The 17,349-nt window shown below is 43.1% G+C and overlaps 1 protein-coding gene across 3 annotated transcripts in view; it reads left to right on the top strand.

Annotated features, from left to right (window-relative positions):
• Window positions 1–5,018: 5,018 nt before the first annotated feature.
• The window catches only part of SNCAIP (synuclein alpha interacting protein), a 182,467-nt gene continuing 170,136 nt past the window's right edge, over window positions 5,019–17,349 (top strand). For 2 of the 3 annotated variants that reach the window (XM_049873560.1, XM_049873562.1), the window contains exon 1: window positions 5,019–5,316. The gene's annotated coding sequence lies outside the window, so the exon portion shown is untranslated. Of the gene's footprint in view, window positions 5,963–17,349 lie in introns of all 3 variants that reach the window. The other variant, XM_049873561.1, reaches the window with a different exon arrangement.

The following is a 17,349-nucleotide window of genomic DNA, read 5'->3' as shown; positions in this document are numbered from 1 at the left end:
ATTCTAACTTTACTAGAGGTGCTAAGATGAAACAAAAGGCTAAAATGTGGCCCAAGAAGAGACAAAGAAGAAATACTAAAGAAAAAATAGCTGCTGAAAACTGATGAAATGACTGTAGATGTGTCAGGTGAGGAACGCCAAATTCCTAGTCACACTCGGCTCAGGCACACAGAACACATGTGCAGCAAAGAGGAACACTGGTCTCAAGAAGAAGATAAGGGAAGTATATGCAGGGAACAGGAGTGGGGGAGAGAATACAAGGATGTCACAAAAAAACAAGGTACAAAACTGGGTAAAACTAGGTTTTCTATAACCTTTCCTTCTGTAGAACTCAAAAACGTTGAGAAGCCAGATTCCTCATCATTCTTTGAAGTCTCATTACTTTACCCTTATTTCTGTGGTTATTTCAGGAAGTAAAACTGCTATAGAATTTATACTTCTGTTCAGTATTTTCATACTGAAGCTCTATGGCTTTTACATAAAAGATAGTTTTCTCAAGTTTTATAATGTTTACGGTGAAGTATAATGTGCTTATATTTCCTTATATTGTTATTTACCAAATATTTCTGGGTATATTGTAGGATTGTACTTCCTGCTCCTCTTGTGATTGGGTGGAGTCATGTCACTAGTTCTGGCCAATGAGTCATGAGTAGGATTAGTGTAACTTCTGACCTAGAATATTTAATTGCTGATATAAGATCCTGCAGAGTTTTCTTTCTTTCGCTATAAAAAAAAACCCAAAACCTGTTGCTGTTGAGTCGATTTCAACTCATAGTGACCCTGCAGGACGGGGTAGAACTGCCCCATAGAGTTTCCAAGGAGCGCCTGGTGGATTCAAACTGCCAACCTTTTGGTTAGCATCCATAGCACTTAACCACTACACCACCAGTTTCCAGCCCTTTACTATAGTGACCAGGAATTTGCTGTTAGTGGATGATTCATTAGGCAGATGTCTTAAAGTAAGAAAAACATGTGATTGTTAGATAATGGAAGCAAGAAATAAGTTATTAATATATGGAAGTTTTGGGTCCTTGTGTTGTAGTTTCTTGTTACTGCAGCATAACCTAACATATCCTGCCTGATAACAATCACATTTATGAAAGAAGTGTGCTCTGATTCTTGATATAAATAACTTATAATGATCTATATATGCTGGGAGCCAAGCAATTGAAACAAATTTGACTCCAAAATAAAAAAGTAGCCTGGCCCAAACAAATCATAGCTCCCAACCAGAAATCAGAAAGGACCTCAAACAGGGCTCCCTTCAACACCCAGACTCTGTGTTGGGTAACAACCCAGTGGCACCTGAACCCAAGGTCAGCCGCATCTCCAAGAGACCGAAGAAAGACTCCGGACTGAGCAATCATGACATATGTATGGATTATCTGGGAAGCTTAGTTACAGGACTGTAGCCCAGGGCAGCGGCTGGACCAGTTTAGCACTCCACAACCACCTAGCAAGGGACACAAGCTTATATACCATTCCAGCTGGGACCAAGGCTCATTGTTTTTCTCCCACGTCCTTGGGCAGTCAGTGTTCCCAGGGACTTCATGTCTAGGCCCAGATGTTTTCCTTCCTGTTGCTAAGGCATTCCTCGGCCTCAGCCACTGGCCTAGTCATGCCACTCCCAGTGTTGTACCTTAGCCTTAGTCCATCCTGAATTCATCCCCCAGCATGCTTCAGAGGGAGAGCAAAGCTGATTGCATTAGGAGGGGTTGCATATAGCTGAATAGCATTACCCTACAATCTGCAATAAGAATAAAGAATATAAGCCCGTAGTACAGAGTTGGATGTTTTATTAAGCAAAATCTACACTAGAAAAATAGAGAATACTTTTCTCCTTGATCACTGTCAGTGTTATGGCAAGTTTATCCAAGTTTTATAGCATAATAAAGATATATTATAAAAATTGGGTAAAGGGTGGAGAAAAAAATTAGGCAGATGTTATATTGTAATAATTGAATGAACAATTACATGGCACCTATTTGGCAGATGCTAGTTTTTTTTTTTATACAGTGAATTTTTTATACAGTGAAAGGAAACCCTGGTGGTGTAGTGGCCAAGTGCTACAGCTGCTAACCAAAGGGTCGGCAGTTTGAATCCACCAGGCGCTCCTTGGAAACTCTATGGGGCAGTTCTACTCTGTCCTATAGGGTTGCTATGAGTCTGAATCAACTCGACCGCACTGGGATACAGTGAAATGCACTTCGGCACTAATTATTTTCAGTAGCTAACTCTGAGCATAAAAATGTGTTGAGGATCCAACTATGAATAATATGTATTCCCTGGGACATGATGGGAACTGAAAATTGAAAGGAAGCAGAAATATGCTAAGTGTTCTGAAAGGGGCACACCCTGTGCTGTGGGAGTCGTGGGTGAGGAGTGTTCTAAAGAGAGGTAAACGGTCCAGTGGCTGTGGCCGCTAAGCCACTCCATTGGTACTTACTAGCCTACAGCGGCAGCTGTTTGATTAGAAAAGTATCAGAGAGTAGTTGTTAGTAAGGAGAGGCTGAAGGACTGCAGAAGCAGTTTATTAGCTTGGTAAAAAGTCAACATTATGTTGAGGAAACTGGCTGGTAATCTTGCCATCCCATCTAAAACCTAGCAGCTTTGTTTCAATCCAACTGCCTCACTACTTCCAGGCTTTGGCGTATCAATTTGTGCTTTAGAATTTGGCAAGAGTTTGCACAGGAGAAGCAAACTAACAAATAGCCCAAGCAAAGCAAACTCACAGCCTATATGGGAAAGTGTACATAAGGATATGCTACATGCTACTGTAAAAAATAATCACATGGAAACAATGGTAAATATGTAATAAAAAATATTAAAACAAAAAATATACAGCAAAAGAACAATAAAAAGATAGGGCAAAACATAGGAAACAATAGCTCAAAAACTCATTCTTTTACAATATACCATGCTTTTCCTTTGGCTACTCCAGAACAGAAAACCTTTCCCAGGACACCCCATTCTCTGTACATACAACACGATCAGGCCCCTTCTTATTGTTGAATCATTTAAACTGAGTTAACACCTGGCTCATTGTTGAAGCTAATGGGTGTTTATGGCAGTTAGAAGGAGATATCCATTTATAAATCTTCAATAAATCATTCCTTCAATAATTAAAGACTCACTTAAAAAAAAAAGCAGGGTGTTCAAACATTTAAGAGAAAGAGAATGAAAGTCTGTTTCCTATAGAACATAGCAAGGGAGACACCAATTCAATCTGTATCTACTGGATAGAAGCAAGATGTGCTTTTCTCAGAGTTTATACTAGGCAAAAAAAAAAAAAAAAAAGTTTTATTTTAACCAGATGTGAATGAATTAAACCCAATATTTTCAAGTATTTTTAGTGCCATATGATGTCATCTGATTTTATATTTTCTACTGAGGGATAATGTGTATTTTTAAAATAGTGAAGCCACTTTCCATGTATGTACTTAAAGTCTTATACATGATAAATTACAATAAACAAATCACAACACCGCAGGACAAGCTCTTGGCTGTTTATGTCAAAGAGCAGAGAGAGAAATTTAGTTTCTCAGTGGGAAATGGAATTAAAAGCATGTGAATTGTCTCCTGCCGGCCTTCAAGAAAGTCCTCATTTCAATGACTGTGGTACTAGTCCAAACAGGTCCAGGGCAAGGATTGTTCCTGGCACTCTTCCTTTTTCCTGAACTGCCAACAGAGGGGCGGTGGACTCCATAAGCATTGCGTGCAGTTACAATGGCCATCCAGGGAACACAAGTTTTTAAGCAACCTGGGTCTTCCTTTTTTATTGGTAATATATTTTCAGCGACAGGCTCACACATGACACACATCTCCATTGCCAGTAACCCAGATACTTCTGGGTTTCCCAGGGGCGCTGCTCTTGTCCTCTGGAACTGGCAAGGGAACGAGGATGCCCTTAAATTGACGAGAACTTACTTCCTCACACTTTTCTCTGGAGCAGCTTCAGGCAAGCAGCCATTCTCTGGAGCAAGAGTGTGGTCCTCAAAGGCTTTGCTGAGTGAACTTATTAGAGTCATCTCGCCTGGGAAAGGGATTTCTTAAAAACCATTTAAAGCTTTCCAAAGGGCAAAAGAGAGGCGGTCGTGAGCCAATGTTACCATAAATGCTTCCACTCCCTTGATTTCATTTCGGAAATAATGAAGGAGAGAGGCAGTCACCACTGCTGGCGTTGCTGACGCCTTACCCAGCAGCCGCCTGACCTGACCCGCCCCCGCCCCCCAACAATTAAGAATGGTACGCTAAAAGTAAAGTGAATATTATTGTAGGGTCATTGGTGCATTAAAACGTTGTTGAATTAAAAAGCCATTATTTCATTCAGACCAACGTCTCCTCCATCCACCACCCACGTCTGAGCACAGAACAATCCCGGCAAGCCTCCTTGCCCTTCGCCTCTGGAGAGACCGTGGCTCTGAGGAGAAGTCCTCCAGGGTGTGAGAGCCCCCAGATCAGGGGGTAGAGGGGCTGAAGACTTCGTGCAAATTACTCTGCCAACAGGCTTTTCAGGCACAAGTTTCCCAAGATCGTGCCCACGTCTCTTTTTCCCCCTTTTTCGATTTTCTTTCCTTGGCTTATGCTGGAACCCTGGAATGGTTTGGGACGAATGAGGTGGCAGCGGTTGACTCATAGATCACGGTGAGAGGCGATTTCATGGGGGGTGGGGAGGCGGTGAGCCGCGAAGCAGGGAGGGAAGGGGGAAAGAAAGTGGTAAGTGGGGGCAAAAAGTAGGAGGGGAGGAGAGGAGGAGCCCAGTCGGGACAAGCAAAGGTGGTAGAGGTAAACGAGCAGAAGGTAAAGAAGAAGAAAGAACAGGTTCGTGGACAAGAGCCGGCGTACGGGCCTGGGGGTTGGGAAGGGAGGTAGCGGGGAGGGGCGTGGGCCGTGCTGGGGGCGCCGCGGGGAGGGCGGGGAGGGCTGCTGTCAGTCAGGCCGAGCCGGGCTCGCCAGCCCCGGGGGGCGGGCGCGGGGGCGCACGGCAGCCGGAGTGGGCAGCGGCTCTCGCAGCCTGGGCAGTGGTGGCCGCGCCCCGGTCCCCGGCCGTGCGCCCGCGCCGTCCTCCGCGCCGGCTCCGAGCCGCGACCGCCCTGGGGCTGCCCCAGCCCGCGCGCGCCCGTTGGGGGTCCGGGGAAAGGCGCCGGCGGCCCGGCCGCATTGTGACGTAGCGGGGCCGCGGCAGCGCCTCCACCGACCGCCCTCCCGCTCCCACTCCCGCTGCGGTTTTTCCTGCTCTCTCCGCCGCTGTCCATCCGACTGTGGGTCCGTCAGTCCGTCCGCGCTCCGGAGCCGCCGACGCGCGGGGCGCCCCGGGTGAGTTCAGGTCTCGGGCGGGCGCCACAGGGAGGTGGAGGGGGTCGGGCGCGGGCAGCTCAGCCCTGCCAAGTTTGCACCGAGCGACCCCGGCGGGTGTCGCCTGCTCCCCTCAGTCCCCTGGCCCCCTTTGTGCGGTGAGCCCCGGCCGCTCCTCCAGGAGGCGGCGGCGCCTCTGCAGAAAAGGTTTAAGGGAGTATCTCTATAGTAACAGTGGCGGCGGCGGCTGCCAAGCGGCTGTTCTACACAGGGTGAGGGGGAACAGCCCCCACCTCGGTTTCCAAAGGATTCTTTTCATTTGCCCGCTTCATGTCGTTAATATTCCTGCTGCCGCCACGGATCGTAAAGGAGGCTGAGATGGGCAACGCTGCGGCTCTTAAGAGGTGAGATAACGAGGGACGAAGTAATAGTAATACCAACAATACTAATAACAGGGATAATAATAAACGCAAAAGAGGGACGCCCGATGCCGCCCAAGGGGAGCCCCTCTGCCATCAGCACCGCGGCTCCCTGCCTGCCCCGTCCAGCTCTGGCTCTGACCGCCTCCCTCTGGCACTGTCCTGTGTCCTGGGCTTGTCCGTCAGTTTTAGCGGGGAGTGTTTCTCTCGCGGCCTTCTCTCGTGGTGATGACTTTCATCTGCAGGTGGTAAGTGGGGTGAACTGGTATTTTGGCTATTGTCAAATGCCACGTTTGTTTATTTCATTTTTTACGAAAAAGAAAGAGGGAAAATTATGAGCCATTACTGGCAGCCATACAGTTTCCACAGGAAATACTAGCATTCTTTGAGGAACACGCTACTGCTTGCAGTGAAGAAAGTCTTTAGGAAACAAAAAGGCAACAGCATTGTTGCTTGCTTTCAATGGACCGCTAGGAGGGGGGAAACGTTTTTTTCCTGTGGGAACGTTGCTTTCCTTAGGAAAGTTAATTAAGGAAGCATTACTATTGGTGTCTGTTTTTCACTTGCTCAAGGCTGGGCCCCACTCTCGTGCTATTACTGACAAGTGCCTATCAAAGAGCCTCCAGGAAGGGAGAACCATCTAGCCACACACCACGTGCCATGGAGCCCGGCCAGGGTGCAGTTTGCAAAATGAAATCAGGGCTGTCTGGGGAGGCTTATGAGGATTACATGTGTGCAGAGTATGTCAGTTCTCTAAGGTGTCACTCTAAACACGTAATTTTCAAACACTTTCCGTTTCTGAATCTGCAAGAAGGCAAAAACCTATTTCTCTTATTATGGAGCAGACATCCCAGTTGGGAATGAGTTGAAATCTGTATTTCATTTGTATGTATTGAAATTTTAAAAGGCAAAGGGAGCAAGGTGTAGGAAAGCAGCATGCTAATGTGTACGCCACTGAGAGAGAATGCCTTTTGGCTATTTTTAGTGCTACTTAAAGAGAAATTACATTAAGCATGGTTACAGTTTACCAAGACACCTCCAGTTGTCCTTAAAACTATGTGAGAAAAGGTGTGACATTTTGGTACCTATCACAGAAGTCTCTCGGGAAGGCAGTATTAACTGAGAATTACCCATAACTAAGGATGTATGAATCTCCACATCTGATAGTCAAAGAAAAACGTGGTGCTTCTTTTAAGCATCTCTGTACATCTGTTAGAAATAAGATATAAAAAGGGATTTAAAAACATGGGATGTAATTTTTAATACACACTTCGGTTTCTCCATAGCAAGCATTTCATGAGGAAAGTTTACAAGATAGTAGATTTGAAATGATGCTGTGTTTATTAATTGGATATTTACTATTTGTTGATGTCCAAAAGGAAATGATTAAAGCAAATGAATTTCTCTGTCTACTGTGTCACAGCCTTGCTAATTCCAGGCAGTCGTTCCGGGTAGGTACCATGAAAATGCAGAACACTGGCCAAGAAACTGTGTGCGTGCTGTTGTTTTGGAAGGAATTGTAGCAGTACTTTACTGCTCTAAAGAGGGAAACCCACACAAACATCTAATACAAACAAATGATCTTTGATGTTATCAGAGAAAGCCCGGAGCTGTTTTTCTTGCCAGATTTAAGGCATTTCTTGTCAAAGGAGGAACTCGTCCCAAGAAGCAGGTGCATCGTTATAAGAAACACAAGGGAATTTCTCTTTTAAATGCAAAACCTAATTGAATGGCAACAAGAGAATCAGTGACACTCTTAGAATAAAAGCCTTGTTTTTGGCAGTCTATTAGATTACCGTTGTAATGGGAGAAATGTGTCTTGGGAGAAAAATAGTATCCTGGTGAAAATTAAACAGTTGCTTCTGTAAAACTTTTTATGTACTTGTTTCCTTGCACCTCTTCAACTGTACTGGCATGCATATTCACTTTCAGGAAGTAATTTACTAATAATGAATCAGCAAGTTGGATACTGATATATACTGTGCATGATTTTGCATTTTACATAGCTTAACCAAAAAAATCCAAACCATTGCCGTCGTGTAGATTCCGACTCATAGTGGCCCTATAAAGCTGCCCTATAGCGTTTCCCAGGGGCATCTGGTAGATTTGAACTGCTGACCTTTTGGTCAGCAGCGGAGCTCTTAACCACTGCACCACCAAGGCACCTTATATAGATAACTAGATTTTGTATTTTATGGTTTGCATTTTATCATCTCCTTTTTTTTTAAACAACATTTCAAATTAATGATCAAAGTAAGTTTGAGATGATGAATGTTAACTGATATGATTGATGGCTAGGCCCTGGAAAAGTACTAATTGATTCCTCAATACTTACTGTGTATTGAATTTGTGTATAAGTAATTCAGTGTGTAAAATACAAAATGCAGTCTTTTCACAAGGAACTTACAAGGGAAAAGTAGGACACATAAAAAATTAAAAATAATAAAAATTATGAAAGAAGACGTTTTGTGATTGAGTGCCAAAAACAGTAAATAGTAATCAAAAAGGAATTCCAAGGAGAAGGCAACCAAGTCAGCTAAGGTGTATTATCAGTTATCCATTGCTGCATAACAAATCACCCCAAAACATAGTTGCTGAAGAGAACTACTATAACTCATGATTATGTGGTATATAATTTGGATTGGAAGGAGATCTGGTGGTGCAGTGGTTAAGCCCTCAGCTGCTAACAGGAAGGTTGGCAGTTCTAACCCACCCAGAGGCTCTTCGAGAGAAAGAACTGGTGATCTGCTCTGATAAAGATTACAGCCTATAAAACCTCATGGGGCAGTTCAGCTCTGTCACAGGGGGTAATTATGAGTCAAAAATCAACTTGATGGCACCTAACAACAACAATAATGATTTGGGTTGTGTTCAGCCCCATGGTGGTTCTGCCGTTCTTGGCTGGATTTCCTTAGGCATCTTCAGTCAACTGGTGGGTTGGCTGGTGGCAGGATGATAAAGAATGACCTCACTCACATATCTGGATGTTATCAGGCTGTTGGCCAGGTTACCAGGTGACTGGTCCATGTGTCTCCCATTCTCTAGCAGGCTAGCCTGGGCTTCTTTACATGGTGGTCAGACAGGGTTCCTGGAGCAGCAAAAGAGCAAGCCTCAATGCACAAGTACTTTTTTAAGCCTCTGCTTGTGTCACATTTGCTACTCTCCCTTTGGCCAAATCAAATCACAAGGCCGCCCCACATTCAAGGGGTGTAGAAAGACCACTTCTTGATGGGTTGGAAGACCCTTGGTCTAGCAGGTGTTTTCTATTAAGGGATAGTGGAATGTAAGTTAGGAGAAGTGGAGCCTGCTTGTAGACAATTGAGAATTGAGGTTAAGGAATTGCCCTGTACTTCATCTTCCTGTAATCTTGTCTGTAAACAGTGCACAGAAGAGGAACAACACAATGATAATAAAGTTTTCAGCCACATCCTTCTAAAGGCTATGACAAACATGGAGTTAGTAAAAACAATGGAAGGGATCTATCTGGAAGATCCCATATTTAGGATTAAATGGCTGATTATAGGGATTTACTGAAAGCACAGAGTCAGAATCATTCTGAGATTTTAAAAAGCTTAAGTGACTGAATGAATGATTGTTTTGTTGTGAGAAATAGAGAAATCAATAAGTGATTTATTTTGGGGGAGGAGAAAAGCTCAGTTCCAGAAAGATTGATTAAAAGAGATAAATTGAATGTGACAGAACTTTATAAACTGTAGAGTATGCTATGAATGTTAGGTATTTTTTAGTGTTTAAATGTCAGCGGACTATTGTGCATCAGTTAAGTTTCTTTAGTTGTAAAGCAACAGCAATCAAATGCAAAAAGATATTATTGGTAGGCCATGGAGGCGGGGGAGGAGTATTCTAAAGATCAAAGGGAAGTCAGAAGAACCGCTTTCAGGATGGAGCCAGAACTGCTCTAGGGGCCTGGGGAATAGGAAATGATGTTTTTTTCTCCTGAAGCACTGATGGAGGCAGACCCTTAGAGTGCTGTGCTCAAGACTCAGCATAGCAGAAAAGAGTATCCCTTTGGCCTAGTTTGAGTGGCATGCTCACTCCTGAGCCAGAAGCATTTGATTGACAGCCCAGCCAAGACAGCACATAGTAGGGAGTAGGTACTTCCTCAAAGGATATTGGAGCACTGCTGTCAGAAGAAGAAGGAATGGATGTTGGATGGCAATACCAACAAATGCCCGTTAGAGATGAACACCTGAAGATTTATTTGGGTTAGCCATTGGGAAGCAGACAGGGCAGGAGATTCCAGATTAGATTTACATAGAGATGTAGGTGCGTTAATGACACATGAACCCATGGAACTGGTAGGGTTTTCTCAGGGAGGAAGAATAAAGAACAGAACCCCCAACACAGTGCCCTCACCAAGGCTTCTCCATAAGTGTAAGTAGATGTTTTATTAGAGGAGAGAGGAATTCTAAACACATTCTGTTCTGTCTTTCACCTAAGGGCTCAACTTGAGGATCTGTTTCACCAGCCTTGTTTTATAGATGGCCAGTCTGAAATTCAGGTGGTGTCCATACCACCAAGTACAGCTGTTGGGCCAGACAGAAACATCTGGCCTCTCTAACTTTACACAGTCTGAACAGATACACAGCTGCTTTTTGTGGAAGGGCCCCGGATGGACCAACTCAAACCCAAGCATGCACTTTTATAGTTTCTCTTACACAATTCTAGGAACCTTGAAAATACTCAATAAATGTTAATTGAATGAGTGGATGTGCCGTTATCTGGTGTAGTAAAATTTTCTAAAGTAATCTGATCTGGCTTTTCATTATTCAGGGTAGAGGTTGCTATAAAGTCCCTAAGTGCTTTTTGTAGATTTAAATATTATAAGATACTCTTTTTCTTAGTAATGGCTGTTTTTTTAATCCACTATTCCAAAAAATAAACTTTTTTTTTCTTTTTAAAAACACAATGTGTTTACTCTTTATATTTGTCAGGATTCTTGGTTGCAAGTGACAGAAATCCAGTTTATATATGCTTAAGTACTGAGGTACTGAGAAAAAAAACCGATTGCCATTGAATCAATTCGACTCACGGCACCCCTATCGGACAGAGTAGAACTACCCCATAGAGGTTCCAAGGAGCACCTGGTGGATTCAAACTGCCGACCTTCTGGTTTGCAGTCATAGCTCTTAACCACTATGCTACCAGGGTTTTGTTGCTTAAGTAGAAAGAGGCAATTACTGAATCCTGTCCTGGAAAAGTTCAGAAGGAATCTAGTGCTGGTTTCTTCTCTTCTTCATGGTAGCAAAATAGCCATCAGCAGCTTCGGGTTTAGCTCTGACAATGAGAGAGAATTCAGGATTAACTGTAATGATACCTGTTTTTATCATACGCTCATGCCTGAACCAGTCCGTATGGCCAGAGATTCAGAACATACCGCTTGGCTCAGCCCTGCGCTGGAGCTTTTGGGAAGGGGAAGGTGTAGTACATGTAAAGAGTGTATGTGTGTTTATTGAGGGGGATGTAGTCAGCAAAATTCTCTGAAACCACATGATCTGAGAGCAGAGAAGGGGTAGTTTGTAAAAACAAGATATCTAAAAGACGAGAAAGTGAATGCTGTATAAGCAAAGCCAGCAGAGATGTACTATTCCATCTGTTTTCCCTAGAGGACAGATCATCGTCTCCCCAGGCTTCCAAGCCAGAAACCTGGGAATGATCCTGATCTGACCTTCTCACTGTCACCTAATCAGTCACCAAGGCCGCCTGCTCTATCTCTTAATCTTTCTTCTCTTCCTCATTTAGTTTAGACCTTCCCTGTTTCACTCTTCACAAATCACCTCTAAAAATGCTGCTTCTAGTCTCTCCACTTGCAGTCCATCCACCTCACCATTACTAGAGTGTTCTTTCTAAAAACAGATAAAATTAAATCATGTAACTCCCCTGCTAAGAACCATTCAAAACCTCTTCATAACCTTGGGGTGGTTGTATGTGTGTAACCATCACGTGGGTTCTGCTCCCCCTGTAGAGTCATCTCTCACCATTAGCTGCCCACATTATCCCCATGCTGTAGCTGACCTGTCTAACTTCAGAGTCTTCAGTTGCTCCATTTTCTCTTGCTTTTTTATGCCTTTTCACATGCTCTTTTCCCTGCAGAATATCTTTTCTCCTTTCTTGACATGGTGACCATCTGCTCTCCTTCTGGACTCAACCCAAGTGTTGCTCCCTCAAGAAGCTTTTGCTGAACATTCCCTCCAGCCCATCCCCTGCATCACACTTCATTTTGTAGTAAGCACTGGATATACTTGTCTGTCTCTCATTCAGACTTAAGTGTCTTGAGAGCTAGACTGTGCTTTCTTGTCTTTGTATATCCATGTGCATAATCCTGTGCCCTTCTGTTACACAATTCTAATCCTGAATTATATGCTCAATATTTTTTTTAAATGAATGAATGGAACAATTACAGAATCATTAATTTTTAGGGTGATTATTTTTGTATTTATTCTATTCCCTTTAAATTGATTCTCCCATTTGCATCTCAGAATGTTGGACATGAAGGCAGGTTTTCTTTGAAGTCACTGCTCAGACACTTTTTAAACATTTTTAAAACTGTGCTTGTTTTTTACTTGGTTACTGTCTTAGTTATATAGTGCTGTTCTAGCAGAAATACCACAAGTGGATGGCTTTTAAAAAGAGAAATTTATTACTTACAGTCTAGGGAGCTAGAAGTCCAAATTCAGGGTGTCAGCTCCAGGGGAAGGCTTTCTCTCTCTGTTGGCTGAAGGGGGAGGGCTCTTGTCATCAATCTTCCCTGGTTGAGGAACTTCTAAGCTCTGGGACCCCAGGTCTAAAGGATGCACTACTCTCTTGGCTCTTGTTTCTTGTGGTATGAGGCCTCCTGTCTCTTGGCTGTCTTTTATATCTGAAAAGAGATTGATTTAAGACACAACCCAATCTTGTAGATTGAGTCCTGCCTCATTAACTTGATAGAGGCAGAATTTACAACACATAGGAAAATCACATCAGATAACAAAATGGTGGACAATTACACAATACTGGGAATCCTGGCCTAGCTAAGTTGACACACATTTTTAGGGGACATACTTCAATCCATAACAGTCATTAAGACCCACTTTAAGAAAGAGGTTGATGAGGACTGCCCTGACAGGGGACACAACAGAGAATCCCTGATGGAGCAAGAGAACAGTGGGATGCAGACCTCAAATTCTCGTAAAAAGACCAAACTTAATGGTCTGACTGAGACTAGAGGGACCCCAGAGGTCCCTCTAGTCTCAGTCATGATCCCTGAACCTTCTGTTAGCCTAAGGTCATGATCCCTGAACCTTCTGTTAGCCTAAGACTGGAACTATTCCCAAAGCCAACTCTTCAGACAGGAATTGGACTGGACTGTAAGACAGAAAATGATACTGATAAGGAGTGAGCTTCTTGGCTCAAGTAGACACATGAGACTATGTGGGCAGCTCCTGTCTGGAGTTGAGATGAGAAAGCAGAGGGGGATAGGAGCTGGTTGAATGGACACAGGGAGTACAGGGTGGAGAGGTGGAGTGTTCTGTCTCATTGGGGAGAGCAGCTAGGAGTACGTACCAAGGCGTATATAAGTGCTTTTGTATGAGAGGCTGACTTGATTTGTAAACTTCCACTTAAAGCACAATTAAAAAAAAAAAAGTAATACAAAAACAAAAAGAGGTTGAAAAATACCAGTGGCTCAAAGTAAATCTCTAGGCTAGAATCTATGGTTCAGCGACCAGATGAGGAATCATTTTTCTTCCTACCATACGAGAGTATATTTAATGGTTAATATTTATGAGGTACTTTGTCTGTTTTGGGTGCTTTGTCAAGAGCCTTACTACTATTATTTCATTCTCACAGCTGTCTTAGGAAGGAGCTACTATTATTATCATCCTTTTTTTTTTTTTTTAACATGCGGAAATGGAGAGTCAGAGTTTAAATAGCTCACTTGCCACAAAGCTCCCTCTCCCTGGAGATTGCAGAGCTGTCAAAAGTAGAATCAAGTTTCAGTTGGCCACCTTAGTTATGTGACCCTGGAGAACTCTTCCAGTTCATATATTGTGATTTTTTTGTTCTTTTAGACCAAGTGACCACCTCCTGGGTATAAACATTCTAGCCTCCTTCCTAGCAAAGGATAGGAGGGAAGTCCTTAGTTGTCAGATATGTTGTAAAAACAATGAGAAAAGGTCTATTTAAAGAAGTAAGGACTCCAATGCTATAGTTAAAATTAAGATGAATTTCTGCCTTAGAAATTCTAGTTACATTCCTCTTCTGCTAGATGATAAGGGCCTCTTACAGAGTTGCAATGCTGTGTATAAGATGAAGTCCTCCTAAACAGGCATAGAAAAGGCTTGACTTTGAGGGTATATAAAATGAGGTAAACACTTTGGAAGCCTCAGAAGTTCATTGGTTCTTAACCTGTTTTCAGTCTGAGAATTTTTTGAAATTCCATTGAAAGCAGTGGATTCTTAGAGAAAAAAGATCCATGCACACACACCTACCACATTGTTTTTAATTTCAGGAGGGTCCAAGAATCTGTGGAAGCCCCTCTGTGGATTTCCTGGGGTTCCATGGACTAAAAACCCTGTTTAAAAGCTTTAATCTAGAAGAAAAATAATAGCCATTGTTGAGTGTTTACCATGTGCCACATGTAATCATTTATTGAGCGTTTATCATGAGCCTGTCCTTTAGAAAAGTATAGTATAGCCAACCAACCCTCTTAGACATGCATCATGAGCCATATTTTAAGCTATGGAAAGTAAGGGTCAGAGAAGAAACTTACTCACAGTCTCCCAGCTGGCAAGTGGTGAAAATGGAATTAAGCCCAGAACCCAGTTCTGTATAACTACTCCTTTATGCTGCCTTCATGTTTATTCATCTTACCAGTAACTGGCATGACTGCCACTGAAATTTGGAGCCACTGTTAGTCCTGACTTCACTCAGCCTTCAACCTAGCTTGTTGAAAGTTGGTCAAGTGGCTGCTTCTGCAACAACCTTTTGGAATGACTCCAGTATGGGAGCAGTCAGGGTCTGCTCATCTCCTCCTTCACCGCTCACAACTTTTCTGCATGCTGAGCAGATAACCATCATTATGACAATAGCACTACTGGTGTCATCATCCCTCGCTGAGCTCCTAACTCATTCCTGAGTGTAGTTTACATACTTGGAAATATTAACTCAACAGGTACTCAGCAACAAAAATGACTGCAAATTCTCCCTTTAAACCCTTTCGTGAATATTTATTGAGGGCCTGTTATATTCCAGGTTCTGTCCTCCAAACTGTCCTCCTAGCAGTGAGCAGACAGATGTGAATCCTGAGCTCATGGCGCTCACATCTAGCTGGGAAGGGGATTCATAAATAATTTAAATAAAGTGTGATATGTTTTACGAAAAATGATTAATTCTACTCGAGGTCCTCTGTTCTTTGCAGCTTTAAAAAAAAAATCACAAAATGTCTACTTTTCTAGCCCTTACTTCCCTCAGGATGTTTTAGAGCATTTCAAGTTTCTGGAGAGTTAGGGGAGACACCCAGGCAGAGCAGTTAATCTCAGCTCCCCCTTTGCAGATGAGAAGGCAGAGTGACCAGATGACCTAACCACAGATGGGGTGAAGATAGAGGTAACTTATTGGTCTGGTCCCCAGTAAACCAGTGCTTACTTTAAGCCACAAGCTGCTTCTAATTTATTTGTGGTGTGACTGTTGTCATTGTTTGGTCTTCATGTTCCTTGGGCTCTGTTTGCTGCAAACCTGGCAGGCAAGCACATGGCCAATCTCTACTCCCTCTTTGTAGCTGTGATAGGTTCCCTGTGTGTTGTCTTGTCTCTCACTCCACAGTTACTACTCCTTACTCTCCCACCTGCCCCAGAGGCAGCCTCCCAGGTTTTCTCCCAAAATGTCTTGTGACTGTTTAGAGCAGCACTAGCCAATAGAAATATAATAAACCATTGCTGTTGAGTCGATTCTGACTCATAGCAACCCTATAGGACAGAGTAAAACTGCCCTATAGGGCTTCCAAGGAGCACCTGGTAGATTTAAACTGCAGACCTTTTGGTTAGCAGCTGTAGCTCTTAACCCACTATTCTACCAGGGTTTCCTAGAAATATAATAGGATCTTCAAATATGAGCCATGTAGGCCATTTTGAATTTTCTAGTAGCCACCTTAAGAAAAGTAGAGGGAAACAGGTAAGATTGATTTTAATAATATATTTTGTTTAACCCAGTATATCTAGAATATTAGCATTTCTATATGTAATCAATTTAAAAATTATTAATGAGATTTTACATTCTTTTTTTCATACCATCTTTGAAATTTAGTGTGTATTTTACATTTACAGCACATCTAAATTCAGACTAGCCACACTTCAAATGTCCAGTCGCCATATGTGACTGATGCCTCCCATAGTGGACAGTAGGCTTGGACCCTAGGAGGCACTGGGACCTCCCAAAGGGAGAATCAGAGACTGCCTCCTTTCGTGTTGTATGTAACTACCTGTGTATTCAGGCCTGGGCTCTTGAGGATAGGGAATTCATCTTTATCATCTTTCTGTTCCTGGTGCAGAGTGCAGTGTTTAGTAAGCCCATGAAAGGCATTTAGGACATGGCGAATGCATTAATGTATAAGGGAAGGCTATATGTAACCCAAGGAGCCCTGGTGGTACAGTGGTTAAGTGTTTGGCTGCTAACCAGAAGGTCAACAGTTTTAGCCCACCAGCTGTTCCACAGGAGAAAGATGTGGCATTCTGCTTCTGAAAAGATTATAGCCTTATGAACCCTATGGGGCAGTTCTGGGTCCTATCGGATTGCTATAAGTCTGATTCGACTCAACAGCAACAGGTTTGGTATTTTTGGTATATGTAACCCCAGGAGCTGAAGGGGTTGGTATGTGGTTGCCTGCTTCACCAGTTCCTACTCTCTGGCTCTTCTCCCCCTTCTCAGAGGCCCTGTTCCCACTTTTCAATCACCCCAGCTCTTTCCAGTATCACAGAATAGCATTTGAGTCAGAATGGCTAGGAGGCCTCTAAATTCAGAAGTAATATTCCAGCCGAGAATTATACCAAGCCTGTATATTTTGTTCAGCTTTTGGTTTATTTCTTCTAATATGGACTACTAAGGAGCCCTGCTGATGCAACAGTTAACCACTTTGCTGCTAACTGAAAGGTTGGTTTTAAAAACCTACCCAATAGCTTCACAGGAAAAAGACCTGGTGATCTGCTCTTGTAAAGATAACACCCTAGAAAACCCTGTGGGCCAGTTCTACTCTGTGTCACAAGGTCACTCTGAGTCGGAATTGAGTGACCGCACCTCGCAACAACAACAATATTGAATATTAGAGAAACTTCTAAGCAGTCTAGTATGTAATTATTTGTTGTTGTTAGGTGCTGTCGAGTTGGTTCCAACTCATAGTAACCCTATGCACAACACAGCGAAACACTACCTGATCCTGCACCGTCCCCACAATCGTTGCGATGCTTGAGCCCATTGTTGCAGCCACTGTGTCAATTCCTCTCATTAAGGGTCTTCCTCTTTTTTGTGGACCCTCTACTTTACCAAGCATGATGCCTTTTCCAGGTACCGATCCCTCCTGACAACACATCCAAAGTATGTGAGAAGTAGTCTTGCCATCCTTGCTTCTAAGGAGCATTCTGTACTT

Source organism: Elephas maximus, chromosome 2 (assembly GCF_024166365.1).
Source record: "Elephas maximus indicus isolate mEleMax1 chromosome 2, mEleMax1 primary haplotype, whole genome shotgun sequence".
Taxonomy (NCBI): Eukaryota; Metazoa; Chordata; class Mammalia; order Proboscidea; family Elephantidae; genus Elephas; species Elephas maximus.
This window is presented reverse-complemented; position numbering and strand designations above follow the sequence as displayed.